This window comes from Mauremys reevesii, linkage group 1 (assembly GCF_016161935.1).
Source record: "Mauremys reevesii isolate NIE-2019 linkage group 1, ASM1616193v1, whole genome shotgun sequence".
Classification (NCBI taxonomy): domain Eukaryota; kingdom Metazoa; phylum Chordata; order Testudines; family Geoemydidae; genus Mauremys; species Mauremys reevesii.
In genome coordinates this window covers 248682520-248702707 of record NC_052623.1, presented here as the reverse complement: position 1 = coordinate 248702707, position 20188 = coordinate 248682520, and the positions used below count along the sequence as shown (strand labels likewise).

General features: G+C 43.2%; 1 long non-coding RNA gene across 7 annotated transcripts in view; it reads right to left on the bottom strand.

Annotated features, from left to right (window-relative positions):
- Positions 1-10756, bottom strand: part of LOC120408674 — an 85801-nt gene extending 75045 nt beyond the window's left edge. For all 7 annotated transcript variants that reach the window (XR_005600878.1, XR_005600873.1, XR_005600877.1 and 4 more), the window contains exons 1-3: positions 10625-10756; positions 9783-9955; positions 213-670 (exon numbers count right to left, since the gene is read on the bottom strand). This is a non-coding gene — a long non-coding RNA (uncharacterized LOC120408674). The remainder of the gene's footprint in view (positions 1-212; positions 671-9782; positions 9956-10624) is intronic.
- Positions 10757-20188: the final 9432 nt, after the last annotated feature.

The window sequence follows — 20188 nt, the reverse complement described above, 5'->3', positions numbered from 1 at the left end:
GATCCTCACTCAATACAAGGTAATGTAACAAGCAGTAGATTCTCTGCCAGTCCACCTTGAGAGAATTTTCTTTTCCAATCCCAAATGTAATTAGCAATTTGACCTTCTGCATAAAAGCTAAAAAAAGTCACAATAACTGAGCATCTAATTCCAGTTTTACAAGCTTTCATAGAGTCACAAGAAAAATAGCATAGACCTCACATTTGACCTACCTCTACCTTTTGCTCCTGGGGATATCAGGGAATAATGTAAGTGGATAACTGAGTCCTTCTTTGCTCTATGGGACACGCTATCTCATCGATCTCCACCTGAGGGATCCAAATGGGATGTGTCTGTTCTTTTGTCCTGTGAAACATCCATTTCTGATATATGTGTGGAATTTCCTTAGAAATGTTACAGCAATAGGAAACTTTGTGCATATTTTTTGTAAAAGTTTGTATTTCCTTGTGAAAGAAAGAATCGGTTGTTGCTGGTTACAAAAATCGCTAATAAAACTGCAGCAGACAAAAAGGGATTTTTTTTCCTTCACGTTTACGTGAAATCATGTCTGGTCTGTCCATGGTCCTTGCTCCATGTGAAGAGCTTCTTCTCTGTGAGTGATATCCTTGCTGCATCCAGAAGGCCTCTGTTCTGTCTGTGGCATCCTTGATCTAGTGGAGGATGGTGATATCTGAAAGTGGGTTTGCAACACAGGCATTAAATGTACATCTAAAGATACTTTACAGTGTTGCATAAAGATCACAATTTATCTGATTCACAATCTGCCAGGCAGTGCCAATAATTACTGTCAAGGAAACCTCCTTTGCATACCTTTGTCTAGAGGACCCCTGCTCTGCCTGAAGCTTTCAGTGCTCTCTATTGCTATCCTGTGAAAATATGGTGCACTGTTTTTATTTTATTAGGTTTCCTTTTTGTAGTAATGTGTCTCAAAAAGCAGAGCGAGCACAGGTATTATTTATTGATGTATTCTGCACCAGGTATGTACGATATTAAATGTAACGCACCTACATTAAATCAATGTTAAGGTTCCACAGTTAAAAATCTCCAGAAATGCAAAAATTAAAGTTCCCACTGCAACATTAACTTATACTTGTTGCACATTACATGTATTTTATCATACACACTTAATTACATAAACAGTAATATACTAAACAACATATGTCAGGATTAGCATTTCAGTTAAATAAAACATCCCTATTCAGGAAACATTTGAAGTTGATGGGACATAGGCACATTGCTTAAGTGCTTTCCTGAATAGGGATGGACTTAAGCTTAAATACTGTCCTGAATTGAGGCCTAAAACAGGAATGTAAAATATTACGTGTGAAACACAGCTGAACTCATGTAGCTGTTGCAAATCATAACTTGGTCCTCTCCTGGCTTTTTGATTTTAATTATTAAACCCTTCCTTTGTATTTATGGGAACATTCTGCACTTAATTTCCTAGCTTAGATTTTTGTCTTTTTAAAGAAAGGGTCAGGATGGGAAATGAGATAGAGCAAGAAGAGAAGAAATGGAAAAAAAATTTGACAAAAATTCCCTTTGTCAGCCCAAATTTTGACTCAGTTACGTGTCAAATTATAAAAAGGTCTAAGGGAGAAGCATAAGCTAGTGGCTTTTTACATATATGGAAAAGTGTGCAAAATGTAGGAAAAAAATCCATGAAAGTGCAATGAGTCTCTAGAAATGTGAAGGTGTAAATGGAGTAAAATTTCCAAGGTATGTCCAGCAGCATAGCGCCCCTGCCGACCTGCTGAGGCACTGGGCCCAACTGCCATTTATTTGTAATTGAGTTGAGTGCCTAACTCCCTTAACTGCTTTTGAAAAAAATCCCATCCAAGCTAAGGGCCAGATTCTGAACCACTTACTTAGAGGCTATGTCTACAGTACACACCACTTCTGGTGGCGCATAGGGTGAAGCATAGCTACACCTGGCAGTGAAAAGCAAGCTATGTCCATACTGTGGTATGTAGCTATACATCAGCGAAAGGCACTGGCAGTGGTGAGGCAACAGGGAGCTGCCACAGCCTTCTCATACTGCTGGAGTCTTTTCCTGTGGTGGGGAAAGGCACCAGCAGCCGGGAGGCAGAGGGACACTACATGACTAAAAATAGCAGCGTAGGAATGGAGACACAGCTTGGGTGAGTAGAAAGCAATGTAGGGTATGTACTCGGGTACCTACACACACCTTTCGGGCGTGTCTGTATTCTACTCATCTAAGCCATGCTTCATGTCTCTTAAACTCATGTTAGGAGGGCTACCCAACTACATACTCGATATGCCGCCGAAATAAGTGTGCAACGTACATGTAGCCATAGAGTAGCACCTTACGCCACAAGAAAGGACTAATGATTTCAACAGGACTACTAGTGGATTAAGATACTATTCAATGTAAAGGTATCAGAATCTGTCCCTGAATGAGGCAAACCCAGACTGAAACTAGACATAGAAGAGAAAGGAGGGGCAAAAGTTAAAACAAAAATGTGCCGAATTACACAGTAAGCTAGTCACGCAAGTTTTCATATTTATAAATAGAAGTGGAGGTAGGTCCATAAGGGAGCAGTAGACAGCACAAGGAGGATACTAGCATATTAGCATGCTGGAATATAGGTCCAGGCTACAGAGAACAGCTTGAGAAAAAAAAGTAAAAAGGTACAACAGCAAGTTTACCAATTCTGAGGCCTTGTCTACACTACTGGGGTAAGTTGATCTAAGTTACACTATTCCAGGTATGTTGTACGGGGAGACTTTGGCAAACCAGTAAAGTGCCTGAAACCACTATGGCTTATTGTTAAAGACAGCCTAGTCGGCAAGCTTTAAAAGCAAGTCTCAGCTTGACCAAGGCAGGAGGGGAGGGAGGTTTAGGGTGCCACTGAAAGGGCAGCTTGACCCCGCATCCTTCCTGATAAGAATTGAGTTAAAATTGCTGATACATGAGTTTTCAAAGAGTAGGATATGCCCCAGGAATGTCTATTGAGGTCTCAAGGCTGCAAGTTCTGGAAAAACCCACACCTGGTTAATCAATAATCAGAAGGAACCTCTTGCTTGAAACTGCTTACTTAACAAGGTTTCTTTAATTACTAATGTATAAATAAGGGGAAAAAGCTTGAGACAGGTGGGACTCGTTTCAGGACTGGCCTCTGGATGCATCTTCTGTTCCCCAGCGGCAGACAGACTGCCGCTGTATCACTCGAAAGCCACTCTCAGCTTTGGTAATTATCAAGGGTTGGGGGTGTTTTACTAACTTGTTGCAGACGTGTGTAAGTGCTTGAGACTAGTAAAGTTTAGCTTTAAGTGAAAGCACTCTTGTGTTGTCCTGTTTGTGCCAGCCATCTATTGGTCGGACGGTCATGTCTCCCCCAGGGCCGGCTCTAACATTTTTGCCGCCCCAAGCAAAAAAAAAAAAAAAAGAGCACCGCCCTGCCTCTGCGAGCGCCGCCCGACCCCCCCCAGCGCCGCTTCGCGCTGCCCAAGTACACCCCCCCCCCCCAGCGCCGCCTGGCCAAACCAAAAACAACAAAAACAAACAAACACCGATTGCTGCCCCCTCCCGAGGTGCCGCCCCAAGCACGTGCTTGGTAGGCTGGTGCCTGGAGCTGGCCCTGGTCTCCCCTGATTTATTTCCTGACACCTCCTTGCACAGAGTAAAGTTACCAAGAGCTTTGGGTTGAAAGAACCCCGGGTAACAGAATTTGGAGGCCCCAGCAAGGAGTGGTGGAGAGGAAGGAGACAGATGGTAGAAACAGTGTGTAGTTTGTCCATTGCAATAGGAGGTAAAAGACGGCGGGGTGGGGTTGCTCCCTACAATTTCCCGTGTTGCAGTTCGTGCATTAATTTACGGATACATTCCGTTACTGGGACTCAGAACTCAGGCTGATTGCCTGCTCGAGTGGAGAAATTATGTCCAGAGACAGGGAACCAACTCCAGGACACAGCCCCAAAGATCAGAGCTGCCAGACCTTAATACTCTGCCAATGACACTGAGCAGAAACTGGAGTCCCCCAGATGGAACTGATTCTGACTGGCCATCAGGAAAAGTTCATCTGTCTTACTGGGAGTGGTGAGCACTGTATGTGTAGCATGTGCGGTCTGTTTTTGGTGGTGGTTAAGAAATAGAGGTTATGTAGGATATTACTGTGTAAGGCTCTGTCACTGGTAAAAGACTCTGTAAACCTGCAAAGAATTGAGCCCTGAGTCCAAAGGGAAAGGAGTGTTTGCTCTGAGTCCACAGGGAAAGGGTAGAGCCTGGAGACCACAGAGGGGTAAAGTTAGGTGCTTTTTGCTTGGAGCCTTAGGAACTGGGAAAAGGTGGGTGCCCTATTGTGTGCAGGTCACAGATCTGAACTGATAAGAGTCTAACACAGTGAACAATAGCAAAGAACCTGTGCCTTCTGTCAGAAAGGGTTGCTACCTATCTGGCAGAATGACCACCCCAGAGCAATAAGAGAGAAAGGGAACAAAGAAAAGGGACCAGGAGGGGTAGGGGCTAGTTGAGGAACCCACACTCCTTGCTAAATAGTTAGTGGGACAAAGCCTGTGCCCATGGGAAGGGGCAGTTCAGCGAGGAAAGCAGGATCAGGCCCAGACAAGCAGGCAGGCAACAGATAAAGAGATTGGAAAACAGGTTAGGAGCCCTGAGGAGCATAGTGGCAGGAGTAAGGAAAAGAGTAAGTATAGGCATGGGGAATTCAGATGCTGGGATAATACTTGGAATGATGAAATCTGAGTTGATGAAGGTGTCATTCTGGGAAATAAGAAAGTGAGTTAAGGAAAGAGGTGAGAAGTTAACTCTGCAGAGGCTGGAGAGAATTAAGCAGTCGAACCTTGTAAAAATGTTAACAAAGAAAAGTGTTATAGAAAAAGAATTCTTGGTTTCTTTGCAGCCATTCTGAAGGAAAAATGGATCCTTTTCCAAAGGAATGTTTGTAAGTAAGCTAGACAGAAAGACCATCTGCTTTGAATCATTTGACTGAACAATTCAATCAAATTCGCTAAAAGAACATAAAGGGTTTCTATTGGAACTTACCTGACCCAAATGTAATCTATGTACAGCTGTGTAAAAATTAAAACAGTGTAAAGGACGTTAAGCAGAAGAATATGCTTGTATCTGTGTGTGTGTGTGTGTGTGTGTGTGTGTGTGTGTGTGTGTGTGTGTGTGTGTATAGATATATTGTGTAAGTGTGTGGAGTGTTTGGGACCTAGGCTGACACTCCTGACTTGTAGAACTCTGTTTTGTGGGTTTAAGATAAAATGGTTTTTGGTTTGGTTTGGTTTTAAATAACACCACTAAAAAGACATCTGAATCTTTCATTCGAAGGAGCAAAACTGAGAAACACTTTTTGCCAGACACAGGTAACAAGTGTTGTTTGGCTGTGGTATTTAGCATTTAACCTTTAAGGTACCCTGATGCTTTATAAAGTTCAATATCTTTTTAAAGACCGAAGTCCTGGCTGCAGCAGGGCAGTCAGACCCAGGAGAATGGGGAGAAAATCTGGATCCTTTTCTTTGTGGTAACAAAATAGCAAATAAGAGCTGTAGTAAAGGAGTAAAAGATTTAAAAAGACAGTGCCCCTCTGGTTCAACAGTGAGGGTGAGGTGCACAAAAGAGAAGCAACATTAGAAACACTGAGCATTAAGGTGGCTCTGAGTAATCAGACTGTCACTTTGATGAAAATTCTGTGTGATCACAAAAGAAACAGTTACACCTTATGTATAAATTAATATGGCTAATATAGTGTTATAGAAGTTAAACTATAAAGGAATGTGCATGTTTCCCAGGACATGTACAGTGTATGTTGTAGAAGGGGTAAAATAAATGCAAACAAAGCATGTTACTTAACTAAAATCCTATTAGGGCTCTAAAGGGAGCCACAATAGGTTGTGTTTTCTTTTTCAGATCACTGTGTGTTTTGGAAGCAGGAGAAAGCAAAACTCAGGTGGAAGTTGATTGTGCCCCTTTTGAGACAGGGTCTCTGAGCTGCTGATGGCTTTGGATGCAAAAGCAAGCCAGAAAGCGTCTATGAAAATGCAAATTACCTTACTGATAGAGGAAGGTGGAAAAAGGAGTCAAACCTAAAAATGAGAGGGACAGGTTAACCCAAAGTAGGAAAAATATTCTTTTTGTGTGTGTATGCAGTGCTAAAATCTGAAGCTTTTAATAGATTTGATACTAATATTGAAAATTGGGATTAATTTAATGTTAATAAGTACCCCTGTAACAATGTATAGTGTGTATGATTTTTGGAAAAACCTTTAAGATTTTGATGCTATGCTATGGTAATGATGCTTCTCAGCTATTACCTGTGAATAAACTTAAAGCTTAGCACAGCAGGAAAAAAATTACAAACTTGGTCTGCTGTATAGGAAGGAAAACTGAAGTACACCACCTCATATGTTTCATAACTGAACAGTGGGATAATTTCCCCATAACCCTTAAAAGGTAGGAGCCATTGAAATCTGGCCTGCCTATAGAATAAAAACACAGGAAAGTATGGGGGTAATTCCTCTGTTTTGCCTGTAATCAGCAGGGATATTTGTAAAAAGAAATGGATATTTTAAGCAATAATCTGCCACCCCAAAAGGGGTAGAAACATGTTCTTTTTGTCTTTCAGAAAATCAGGAAAAGCTGGTACCAGCTGAAGAGCAACCCAGAATACCATGGATCTACTGTCATGAAGAAGATTGTGTTTTGTGTTTTATGTTTTGTGTTTTGTATTTTGTCTTGTGTTGTTTGTCTTGTTGCTAGCATTGTGTATTGTGTTACAAAACAAGAAAATACTGCATTAGGCAGAAACAGATGAACATGCATTTTAACTGTATTTACAGAAAGGCCAGTCTGTCAACAGGGAAACATCCTTAGGTGGTAAAGGCACTTTTAAAAGCAAAATATGCACAAGGTGTATCTGTTGGTGGGAATAAAAGGATGGACATAAAAAGTTTTAAAGTACAAAGTGAAATTACCAAGGGAAAAAGGGTATGTGAAAACATTGGTTTCTAAAAGAAGAAGACTTGCCAATTATTACTTCTTAGTAAACTTCCAGCATGCAAGCCCAGCTGAATGCACCTGGGTGTTGTATGACATTGGATGTAAGGAAAGAAAGGCCCAGTGAAGGTACAGCTGCCCTAATATTATCTCAATGTGAACTACTGAAGGTTATTGTATTCTCCCTGGTAGCCAGGAGGGGTGGCTCCCAATAGGAAAGGCTCCCAATAAATGTATTGAACTGCTTTGGGTGGAACTGGATTAGAAATTGGAGTGTTGGATGCTACTAACATGGAGGTATTGGCAAACAAATGAAGTTAGGTTATAAATGTTTCTGTCATATTATAGCAATTTGACTTTGAATTTCATCTACCCGAATTTAAATATAGTCAGTTAAAAGTGTCTTATACTTTGTATTCTATTGTAACACCTGTTCCCTTTGGAATGGATCTAACTGCTTTACAAACATTGTTTGTACACCCTGATTTACAGAACCAGTTACACACTGCAAAACAGGAAGGGCGCAGAGTCATGGTTACTGTGCATCATAATGCCAATTAAATTAAATGGGTATTTGCAAGAATTGGCCAAAGATCTGTCGCACCACTGGTGGGAAGTGTTGTTGGGATGGTCCCCCACTGGCACAGACATCCTGAATTTAGCCTTACACTCCATCATAGTAATCTTAGGGTGCCAAATAGTAGTGGTTTTTGTTACCAGCCTAATGACATGCTGGACCTGGCACGTGCAAGTCCCCCGACAGATGAGTCAGTGGTTACTGCCACCGGCACTCCTATCCCAGGGAAAGGAACATATCGAACTTGTCGCTCCTCCCTTAAATGAGAAAGGAGGCTAAGGCGATCACTTGTCAATTGCTGTGCTGGTGTGCTAAGTATGGGATGCCAACAAGAAGATAATTTGCTCGGTCTCAGCTGAGAGCCTTGAACTTTTGTTGGATCTCAACTCAGGTGCATCCAGACAAGGTGTGACAGTGATTGTGTAAAGGCCCCCTTGTGTGACAGGTGGCCTTTAAGGAGGGGAAACTGTACAGGGAGACTTTGTTATACCAATATAATAAAAACCAGCAGGATCTTATTAAGAGGGATAAGGCAAAGATGCCACATTTATTGTAAATATAATAGTAAAGCAAAAGACAAAAGCAAACAACATTGTTTTACTACTTATTTCTATTACTAATTTCTTACACACACACACACACATTCATTCACACAATCATTCATTCAGGTTCTGTATAGATGTTATAGTTACCAGCCTAGACGTTGCTCATGCCAAGTTACTGGCCAGGTATCTTGGTCATGAGAATGGAGCCGAGTCTGTGTCAGATGCATCTGATGCTCCTGGAGGCTGGCAGCAGAACCATAGACTCAAAGTCCTTATTTTTCAGAGTCCAGTTTTATAGGGATTTTTCTCTATGTTAGTTCATGGGAGTTGCTTCATTCTGCTGTTGCTAAATCAATCAGCAGGTGGCTGGCTCCATTCTGTCAGACCTTTGTTTTTTCTTCCTTTGAGGTGGTGGGGTGGATTCCAGTTTGCCCTCCGGGGGTCATTTGGTTGATCCCACCTGACACCTTCTTCAGCAGACACTGAATTCTTCAGGCTGGTAACTCCCTAACCATTCATTCATTATTTAAACTAGGCACTCATTCACATACATTCTCTATCTTAATCACATCTATTTCACTGTCTCTTTACCTTTTGGGGTGTTACCAATTTATGTGAGACTCCCTGTCTTTTAACAATCAAAAATAAAGTGAGATGAAAACTTACAGAGGGTGGGGGTCTCTATCTATATACTATAACAGCTACTGTTTTGGCTTACTTAGAGTTAATTAATGTTTAACAAGTTTTATACAAAGTATTTCTTTGAGCAGGCTTCACACAGACACAGCTGGTGGCTTGCAGGTTAGAGGCTAAATCTTGGGAATCACATTTACTTCTAAAACCTTTAGTTATAAAGTATCAATTAACAATAAATCATTTCTAACAATAAATCATTTTTCATATAAACCATGTCTAATATAAACCTTCTTTAATATCCCTACAACTTGGCAAACCAGTAAAGTGCCTGAAACCACTATGGCTTATTGTTAAAGACAGCCTAGTCGGCAAGCTTTAAAAGCAAGTCTCAGCTTGACTAAGACAGGAGGGGAGCGGGGTTTAGGGTGCCACTGAAAGGGCAGCTTGACCCCGCGTCCTTCCTGATAAGAATTGAGTTAAAATTGCTGATACATGTGTTTTCAAAGAGTAGGATATGCCCCAGGAATGTCTATTGAGGTCTCAAGGCTGCAAGTTCTGGAAAACCCCACACCTGGTTAATCAACAATCAGAAGGAACCTCTTGCTAGAAACTGCTTACTTAACAAGGTTTCTTTAATTACTAATGTATAAATAAGGGGAAAAAGCTTGAGACAGGTGGGACTGTTTCAGGACTGGCCTCTCCCTCTGGATGCATCTTCTGTTCCCCAGCGGCAGACAGGCTGCCGCTGTGTCACTCGAAAGCCACTCTCAGCTTTGGTAATTATCAAGGGTTGGGGGTGTTTTACTAACTTGTTGCGGACGTGTGTAAGTGCTTGAGACTAAGTAAAGTTTAGCTTTAAGTGAAAGCACTTGTGTTGTCCTGTTTGTGCCAGCCATCTATCAGTCGGCGGCCGTGTCTCCCCTGATTTATTTCCTGACACCTCCTCGCACAGAGTAAAGTTACCAAGAGCTTTGGGTTGAAAGAACCCTGGGTAACAACGTGAATAACATAGCTGGAGTCGATGTAACTTAGGTCGACTTACCACACCGCTGTCGACTTACTTTACTCCTCTCGTTGCGGTGGAGTACTGGAGTTGACCGGAGAGCGCTCTTCACTAGACCTGCTAAGTCGACCCCCACTGCATCGATCACAGCAGCGTCGATCCCCTGTAAGTGTGGACATGGCCTGAGTAATTGCTGCATTTATAACTCATTTCTAAAAAAGAGAAAACAACATTTTACAGAAATACAGAGAGAGAGAGAGAGAGAGAGAGAGAGAAATCACACAACAGACAAGCCTTACAACAGAACATAGGAACTATCATTCTATATCAGACCAATGGTCCATCTAATCTAGGAGCCTGTTTCTGACTGGCCAGTAACAAGTGCTAGAGATCATTGAGCTGGGCTTCCCTGGCTCGGCTACAGTTGCCTCAGCTGGGCTCCACTTCTGGCAAGGGCCTGGTGGGCTGGCTCTCTGGAATCATGTATGCTACCTTCAATTTAGCTTTCTTTATTAATTAACTAACAACTAATTACAACCTTGTTCTACCTTTCTCAGATCCACTGGGTTGGGTGCAAATACAACCCCCTGCCTGGACTCTGCCTGACTCCTTAGTTGGGCTCTCTCTAGTGGGGTGTGTTTGGTTTCCCTCAGTATGAGCAGCCTCTGGGGGAGCTGTTCCTTTCAAGAAACTGAAAGGGCAGCTCCTGCAGCTGTTCTCCCTTCTCTCAGGCAGACATGAGACCATTCCTATGGAAAAATTCTACAGAAGCTAATAGGAGACAGGAACCGTATAGCACTGGATCTAAACCACTGCTGAGTAGAGCTCCAGCACAGCTCTAGCCCTAATTTGGAGCCCCAGGAAGAGATAGGAGCTGTCACCTGTGGCTCAAAAGGCATGGCCTTCTGCTCACACCTGGAGGAGACACTGCTGAAACCTGTGCCCATCTGCTGTCCCTCTGAAGCTCCAGGATGCTCTCCATTGCCACTGCTGCTGCTTCCACCGAAGAGAGTTGGCCGCTAGGCAACTACATCCCTGCTAACAGAACTCTGTAACAGGAGGAGAATTCTATACAACTCTGTCAGAGGGAATGTTGTTGCCTAGCAGCTGGCTTTCTTCAGTGGAGGCAGCAAAAGTGATGGTGGCAGTGGAGGACTTGTCATTCCCTTTCAAAACCTCATATATACCTCCTTCCTTCCTATGCCTTCACTTAAGTACCTATATGAGGATTTACATATATACTAGCTTTTGAAAATTTAGGCCTAAATTACTTGGTCAATGTCACCAAGGAAATCTTTTCTAGGAATAAAATCTATGTCTCCAGTTTCGTAGGTATGTACTGTGCCTAATCCACTAGGAGAGCATTTTTTCCCTACCTATAATACATAGCAAAGAGATTTCCTAATATAGGAAAACAGCTTTGTCCATTATTCGTGATTAACATATACATCAAGTATTTTTTTCTGCATGTCTAATGTGAGCAATTAAAAAAATTATTTCCCCCTGAAGTACAAAACAAGCAAAAAAAGTAATCTGACTCCTCAACTTCATTTCCAGACAGCTTGACACTCTCATTCAGCTGTTGATTCAACACAGTGTTATATAGCTGCTATGGCACTGTGACAGAGTACACTTCTGTCTCCATACCCTACAAGCTATTGTAATAATCTTTGTACAAAGTAGGCCTTGTGAGGTCTCATTTGAAAACTTATAATTTGCTGATCAGTATTGTCTTGGTAACATATGTGGCAACACTGTATGTGAAGTTATAAGATCCCCCTGTATGGTGTTAACACACGTTCCAAACCCCACCACCCTGTCCAAACAGAAGTTGGCAAATAGGTCTGTCCTAAACAAAGGAATGTGTGCTCTGCTTAATTTGCATTTAAGAAGTAAACAAAGTCATCAGGCAGGGAAGGAAACAAAGAAAGCTCAAACAGGTGAGAAAAAGCGAGCAGGGAATATCCTTCCACATAGACTCTGTCTCCTAGTGCCCATCAAGAAATGTTTCAAGAGAGGGACGGATACTATAAAAAGGAGGGACAAACACTCTGAGGCACCCCTCCCCCTGCTTATGACATTTACTGCACCTGAAGCACAATCATTCGCTGGACTCCAGGAGAGGGATTCCTGACCTAGAGGGTTTGGTCAATACAACTGCTGAAAGCATGTGGTGAGAAACTTTGCTTGAATCTGATATAGTGTTATACCAATATAATAAAAACCAGCAGGATCTTATTAAGAGGGATAAGGCAAAGATGCCACATTTATTGTAAATACCATAACAAAACAAAAGACAACAGTAAACAACGTTGTTTTACTACTTATTTCTTATACACACACACACATATATTCATTCACACAATCATTCATTCAGGTTCTGTATAGATGTTATAGTTACCAGCCTAGATGTTGCTCATGCCAAGTTACTGGCCAGGTATCTTGGTCATGAGGATGGAGCCGAGTCTGTGTCAGATGCATCTGATGCTCCTGGAGGCTGGCAGCAGAACCAGAGACTCAAAGTCCTTATTCTTTAGAGTCCAGTTTTATAGGGATTTTTCCCTATGTTAGTTCATAGGAGTTGCTTCATTCTGCTGTTGCTAAATCAATCAGCAGGTGGCTGGCTTCATGTTGTTAGATGTTTTGTTTTTCCTTCCTTTGAGGTGTGGTGGGTGGATTCCAGTTTGCCCTCCGGGGGTCATCTGGTTGATCCCACTTGACACCTTCTTCAGCCAACACTGAATTCTTCAGGCTGGTGACTCCCTAACCATTCATTCACATACATTCTTTATCTTAATCACATCTATTTCACTGTCTCTTTACTTTTTGGGGTGTTACCAATTTATGTGACACTCCCTGTCTTTTAACAAGCAAAGATAAAGTGAGATGAAAACTTACAGAGGGTGGGGGTCTCTATCTATACACTATAACAGCTACTGTTTTGGCTTACTTAGAGATAATTAATGTTTAACAAATTTTATACAAAGTATTTCTTTGAGCAGGCTTCACACAGACACAGCTGGTGGCTTGCAGGTTAGAATCACAAATTTACTTTTAACATAAACCTTAAGTTATAAAGTATTAATTAACAATAAATCATTTCTCATATAAACCATGTTTAATATAAACCTTCTTTACTATCCCTACAATAGTTTGTTAAGGAAACATCTTATTTTTCTTGTAATCATTTCTGATTTTTATGGCTCATTTCTTGTACTCACATAAAATCTCTTTCTTTGTAGTTAATAAACTTGTTTTATTGTTTTATCTAATCCAATGTGTTTCAATTGAAGGGTCTGAATAACTATTTGAGATAATAAAATGCATATTATTCCCTTCAAGGAATAACGGACTTGAAGTATTTTGTACTGTCTAGGAGAGGGCTGGGAAGCACAGAACATACGTTTCTGGGGGAAAAATCAGCGGCTGCGGTTGTGCTGAGGTTACCCTGCAGTATAACCAAGGCTGGTGAGAGCTGGAGTGTAACCCAAGTGCGACTGGCTGGCTGCAGTTACAGACAGACACTCCGGGTTTGACTTGTGTGCTGGAAGTCTATTTGTGAGCAGCCCAGGGAGGAACTCCTTCAGCAAAGCATTGTAAGGCACCCAAAGTTGCAGGGTAGGGGTGATACAGCTGCTCATCAGTTTGGATTGTACCCTGGTATGTCACAAGCACCTCCTGCCACAGTTTCCAAGTGGTTATCTATAGCTGAACTTGAACTAGATGGTGTGAATTAACCTTTGAGTTCTCACAAAAGACTTCTTGATGTCTTGTCTGCTTCAAATGCTTTCTAAATTATCTAGGGTCATTTTAGTTGCTCTGGTTCTACACATTCTGTCCTCACTGACAATTCAGAGACTGAGGTGAGGGATGGAGGAGAAAGAAAAATAAAGATGCATTTCCTTGTCTGGCGGTCTTCATACCTCCACTAGAGTTAGCAGCTGCCTGAATCCTATGGTCTATAGTCTCATGCCCACATATATATTTTAATGATCATGACACTGGAAAGATAATTGCCTTGAAATGGAAGGCATTTTCAATACAGGTCTTCCAAAAAGATTCTAATCCTAAGACTTCCACAATTTCCATACTATCAGGATATCATCACTTAAACATTCTGGATTGTCTGTGAGTACTATTAGGGTTACAGCCATAGCTATCTCCCATCCTAAAACACATTTATATGGATACTATATTGAAAAATGTATTGCTAAACTGTAACAACTAATGGGGAATGCTTCCACTTCGTAAATGGGCTATCACAGTCCTTTCAACAGTTTCTTTTCTAAATGGCAGTAAAAGATAGTAAGTCATAACACCCTGCCTAATGAGTTCCCACTTCAAGATAGTACAAGACTGTTAATGCAGTACATACCAATAGCTCTAGGACTAGCCTACTGAGGTGCTTATTAAAGGATTGAACTAGCAGGGGGATGGGGGAAAGAAAGATCTTTTACAGAATTTAACCCCCACTTAATTTATGAGTCTTATATAATCATAGAATATCAGGGTTGGAAGGGACCTCAGGAGATCATCTAGTCCAACTCCCTGCTCAAAGCAGGACCAATCCCCAGACAGATTTTTGCCCCAGATCCCTAAGTGGCCCCCTCAAGGATTGAACTCACAACCCTGGGTTTAGCAGGCCAATGCTCAAACTACTGAGCTACATCTGGATACCCTGGCACCTGAGGTAAGCTGCCACCACCGACATGCACTTGGTAAACACTCTCGGTGCTGTCGCCAGGCCAAATGGGAGGATCGTAAATTGGTAGCGGCCAGGTCCCATCGTGAATTGGAGAAAACGTCTGTGTCCTTGGAAGATCACTATGTGGAAGTATGTGTCCTTTAGGTCGAGGGCAGCATACCAGTCTCCCGGATCCAGGGAGGGGATGAGAGAGGCCAGGGAGGACCATGCAGAACTTCAGCTTCTTTTAGGTACTTGAAGTCTTGCAGATCCAGGATGGGATGTAGACTGCTCTTGGCCTTTGGGATTAAAAAATATTGGGAATAAACACCCCTGTTCCTGTACTGTAGAGGAACTTCCTCCACCGCTCCCAGATGTAGCAACCCTTGAACCTCCTGCATGAGGAGACTCTTGTGAGAAGGGTCCCTGAAGAGGGACAGGGAAGGGTGGGACCCAGTGGTCCAAGGTTATAGTGGTCCACGCAAGGAGGAAAAAGGAAAGGCGGTTGGAAAAAAAACAGGGAAGATGGATCCAGGGAACAGTCTGGTAGGTAGCCCTTGGGTGCACCCTCAAAACGGTAGCTTGGCCCCTTGCTTATTCTGGGTGGAGCCCAACTGAGCAGGGGGTGGAGGAGGGTGGCTCAGACCTTGGTAGAAAGCCTTCCTAATCATTTCCCTAATATGAAGGATAGGTCTGTGACATTCTATACCTTGGGGGAACATCCTGCAACCCCCATATTCCTCATTTTTATATAATCGTGATCTTACATATAAAGCATGCTTTGTAGGGTATCAGGGGAAAGGTTATAATCTGCTGAAAGTCATTTCTCTATCCATATGTGTGTATCATTAATGCATATGAAGTTATGAGAATTGTGTTGTATGGTGGTCACTAAAATATGCTGTAAGTTGGGGAACCAGCCAGATATTAGCTCCCCAGAGACAACAGCAAGGAAAGTAACGAACACTGGGCGGGGTATCAATCCACCCATCAACAACCACTGTCCAGGAATACAATACAATGACTCACCTGCATGACACCACACCAGGGGAACTGCTCAACCTTGCCTGGAGACTCAGCAATGCCCCCAGATATTCCTGGACTTGTGCTCCCCAAGCACACGGGACTGAGGTTATAAAACAGACACAGTGGCCACATGCAGGGCCTTTTCTCCTTCACCCACCTACACTGCAAGCAACAAAGACACTGAGAAGACAGAAGACCCAGCAGAGGCAGGGCCGGCTCCAGGCACCAGTATTCCAAGCTGGTGCTTGGGGCGGCAACCTGCAAGGGGCGGCAGTCCCTGTTGTTTTGCCCCCAAGCAGCGCGGTGGCGGCAATTCGGTGGCAGCTTCTATGTTTAGCTGTCCGGGGCGGCTTCAGCTAAACATAGAAGCTGCCGCCAAATTGCCGCCGCTGTGGAAACGCACAGAGCTGGCCCTGAACAGAGGAGACTGGCCCAGATTTAAGGGACAAATCTGTATATTCAGGACTGCAATATCCAGTAGGGTGAGAAAAACTGCTTAGTCTAGATGTTGCCCAGTCTAATAGGGTTGAGAGTTTAGACTGCGTGCATATTTTTTATTATATATAAATATAATAAAAAATATTATAACTGACTTTTTGCCCATCACTTAATATCACTTAAAATCTACTTTTTGTAGTCAAATTTGTTTTACTGTTTATCTTTACCAGTGAGTTGGTATGAAGTGTGTGGCAAATCTGCTCAAGTTTTTCAAAGGCTGGTGTATATCCACTTTCCATTGATGAAGTGGTGAACCAATTAATAAATCTGCATTGCTCGTCTTGAGCAGTGCAAGACTGTATATTCCTGAGGTACAGTTCTGGGAGCTGGGACGATATGGCTCTGGTGCCTTTCTCGGTGTGATTCATGAGTGGCTCTGGGAGTATGCAATATAGCTGGGTGTGGGGCTCCACTTGCTGTTGTGCTGAGTGATCACAGTACCTGGAGGGACTTGCTGATTGTCACTAGAAAAGCATTGTGAGAGACAGCCCAGGCTGGAGAGATTTAAGGGGGCACAGTGGTCCCACAGTCCCAGGATCCCATCACAAGGTCCACCAATGGCTACCAGCCAAGATGGTCAGGGACGCAACCCCATGCTCTGAGTGTCCTTAAATTCCAATTGTAGAAGCTGGGAATGGATGATGGGATGGATTTTCAAAATTGTCCTGTTCTGTTCACTCCCTCTGAAGCATCTGGCCACTGTCAGAAGACAGGATACTGAGCTAGATGGACCATTGGTCTGACCCAGTATGGCCGTTCTTATGTTATTGATTGGAATGTCTACAGCAATTGCTTCTTTGACAGAATTTCTTGTTAGAAGATGTGCAGTCTTGTTAGAGTAAATCCAGTGAGGGGATGAATTAGCAGGCAGAGGGCAGATGAGGTCGTCAAAGGTAATCAATTTTTTCACTTGCCTGTGCAATTCACCACACAGCTGTCACTTCTATCAGAAAATTAAACCAACCACTAAATAATGCTGATTGAGAAAGCATCTCTCAAAAGCAGAAGACAGTTTAAAGAACGCAGACATAAACATCACTGGATGGAGACCTCCCCATCCCTCTAACTGTGGGTGGAGGAGAATGCCGTGAAATGATATCCTCAGAGGAGCAGAATTGCAGTACAGGAATCATCCCTTCTCTAGTAAACACCTTTTCCAATCTAAAATGTCAGGGAAATATATCACACACCTTTGACAACACCCTCCGCCCAGTAATCCATCTTCCTGAAACACAAAAGTTTTCAACCCCTAACCTTCTTGGAACAGCCACCTTAAAAAAAACTAGATAGCTTGCTACAGGAAAGGATTCCTCTTTCCCCCACAAATGGCAAGTATCCTGTCCCCTTCACATACCATTACCTGAGAGTATGCAGAGTTATATAGCCCTATCGGTCCCAGAATATTGGAGACACAAGGCGGGCGAGGTTCTATCTCACCCACCTGTCTCTCTAATTGCCTAAGAGTGTTGTTTTTTTAATCTAACTGCATTGCAAAGCAGAGGGATTTTCAGTGATCACTGACTCTATGCGAGTGCCTCAGCGGAGTTCAGAAGTTCCCTTTTCTGTATTCCTGCTTTTTGCTCCTGGCTCCTTCCCTTCACCCCCGTACCTGTGCTGGGATTCTTCCCCTAAGCAAGAGAGTGCCGTGTGAAACAGTGGGATGCCTTTGAAGTGTAAGTGTAGCCAAAGCCTTAGAGAAGCGGGCCAGCGTCCCATTAAAACTTTTACTGTAAAAGCTAGCCTCTGAGCTGATTCACTGCCTCCCGCTAGCTTATGTGTCCTCCTGGTTGAAAAGGGAGGAGCAGCCTCCTCCTGTCCATATAAGACCGTAGCAGCTCTTGAGTTTCACTTTCTATGCTTTCAACGTGTTCAGTGGGAAATCAAAACTGAACGAAAGGCTGTGTGCAATGCCGCCCCCTGACGCTGCAGGGCTGAACATATCCCAGGCAGACTCTGGGAGATCCTCGTCGAGATCGGAGCTCTGACTAGCTCGGGGACCTGAAGCGAAGCAGAAAGCAGTCCACCGGGCTCTCCTTTCTCCCCAAAGCGGCAGTGAGTACCACCCTTTTCACTCATAGTTCATATAATCGATTGTGCATGGCTGGACTTTTGTTTTTAGCGGCAGTTTCTGGAGAAATGCATGGCTTTAAACCTTCATCTCTATGTTGTCAGCTCACGTCTAGTCCAGGCCAATACAAATTGACATAAGTTGGTGGCAGTCTCAGAAAAAAGACCAAGCACTTAAAGGATATGGAAACGTATCTACCTTCTCATGGCTGTAAGTGTTCTCTCCGAGTCAGGGCTTAGGCACCCTGGCAAGGGAGCCAGCAAAGTTTGCACTGCAGGTGGCTGTGCCGTACTCTTTCACCAGAATACGGGTGTTAGAGCCAGCAATCCTGCAGGTTCCACTCCCCCTAAAGTAACTTTATTTAAAAAATAAACTACAAATACAAACTACCAAACTGATATGTTAATGCTTTTCAGGGGACACAGAATTATTAATATCTATGAGCGGTATTTCTGTTTTTACTATAGCACTGGGGTAAATTAGTTTGTAATTAATAGAAAAGTTTTCTTTCAAATTCCCATATCATCCTGTGACCATTATAAAAGTAGATTTTTCAGCAGGGTCTTTATGAAGTTTCACATGAACTACAAACATTTTTGCTCTAGCAAACCTGGGTTCCCACAGAACCCAGAAAATAATCTTTTTGCGGGGAACAGAGATGGGTCAAGGATACTAGGAAAGACATTGAAAAAGTCTGTCTCATAGGTACTGGAATATAGGGTGCTGCAGCACCCCTGGCTTTAAGTGGTTTCCATTATATACAGGGTTTACAGTTTCGTTCAATGGCTCCTAGCACCCCCACTATACACATTTTTCCAGCACCCCTGTGGTTCTTCAAATCAGATTAGGAGATGTCTCTTATGAAATTAAGAGAATAGCATATTAAATGCAACCCCTCCAAAAAAAAACTATATGCAACATTATGGGTTCACTTTCTTTTGAACTAGAGAGAGAGAAATCTGTAAATACTATACAAGAATAATAAAACATTCTATATAGTGCAGCATAAACATTAAGTAAACAAACCTCACAACATGTCGGTGAAGTTGATAATGTTCTCTCTCTTTTACAGATGAGACATAGAAAAGTTAAATGACTTGTCCAAGATCACAGCCAATAAGTGACAACTGTGGTTAGAACTTGTGTTCTTAACTCCTAGACCTGGAGTTCAGTTCTTAAATCCTGCTGCTTCTCTCACTGGACAATGGCAAATATATTTTTTCTCCTCAAAAGCATGGTTATATTTTGGTGTTGACAGAATCGTGATTCTCATTTAATAGTCTTTAAGGTCTATGTAAAAATTAAGATGGATCTGAGAAATCTGTATGCTTTATCCATTTATGATTGTAACCGGCTGGACTCACCGCTGCGGCACCTCCTGCTGGTGACTCCTGGGAATTAGCTCTATTCCAGCTCTGGAGCGCCCTCTGCAGGCTGGTGATCCGCCTGTCCTCTAGGGCCCCCCCCCCCATGTCCCTCTCTGGACCCGGTGCCCTTTTACATGGGGTGCTGCCCCCTGGCAGTAACCCCTTTCTCTCTGGGTCTCCCGTCCCCAGGGAACCCCCGCCCTCTATCCCCACCTTGCCTCAATATATGGCTACTGCCAGTCATTGTCTAGCCCCATGTCCTGGGGCAGACTGCAGTATCAGCCAACTCATCACTGGCAAGGTTGGGTTTGGACCTGCTGCCTTGGCCTACCCCTGGGCTGCCCTCTGCAACCCCCAGTACCTATTAGCCCAATGCTAGACTGCAGCCTGGGGCTTTCCAGGCTGGAGTTCCCCAACCCCTCAGCCTTTTCCCAGCCCTGCTTCACTCAGGTACCTTATGTCTAGCTCCCTGCAGCCAGGCCCATCTCCCTCTATAGCTAGAGAGAGACTGCCTAGGCTTCTGGCTTCCCTGGCCTTCTTATAAGGCCCTGTGGCTCAGGTTGGGGCGTGGCCCCAGCTGCAGCCACTTCCCCAATCAGCCCACCCTAAAGGCTGCTTTCTCCAGCCACAGCCCCTTCCCAGGGCTGTTTTTAACCCCTTCAGGACAGGAGCAGGGGTCCACCCTGCTACAATGATTTAGAAAGAAAATAAGTAGTTCCTGTATCAGTGTTGTGACTATCACTTCTTTAAAAACTTTCTAATTTGACTCAGTTAGGCACAGTTAGCCTGAAAAACAGCACAT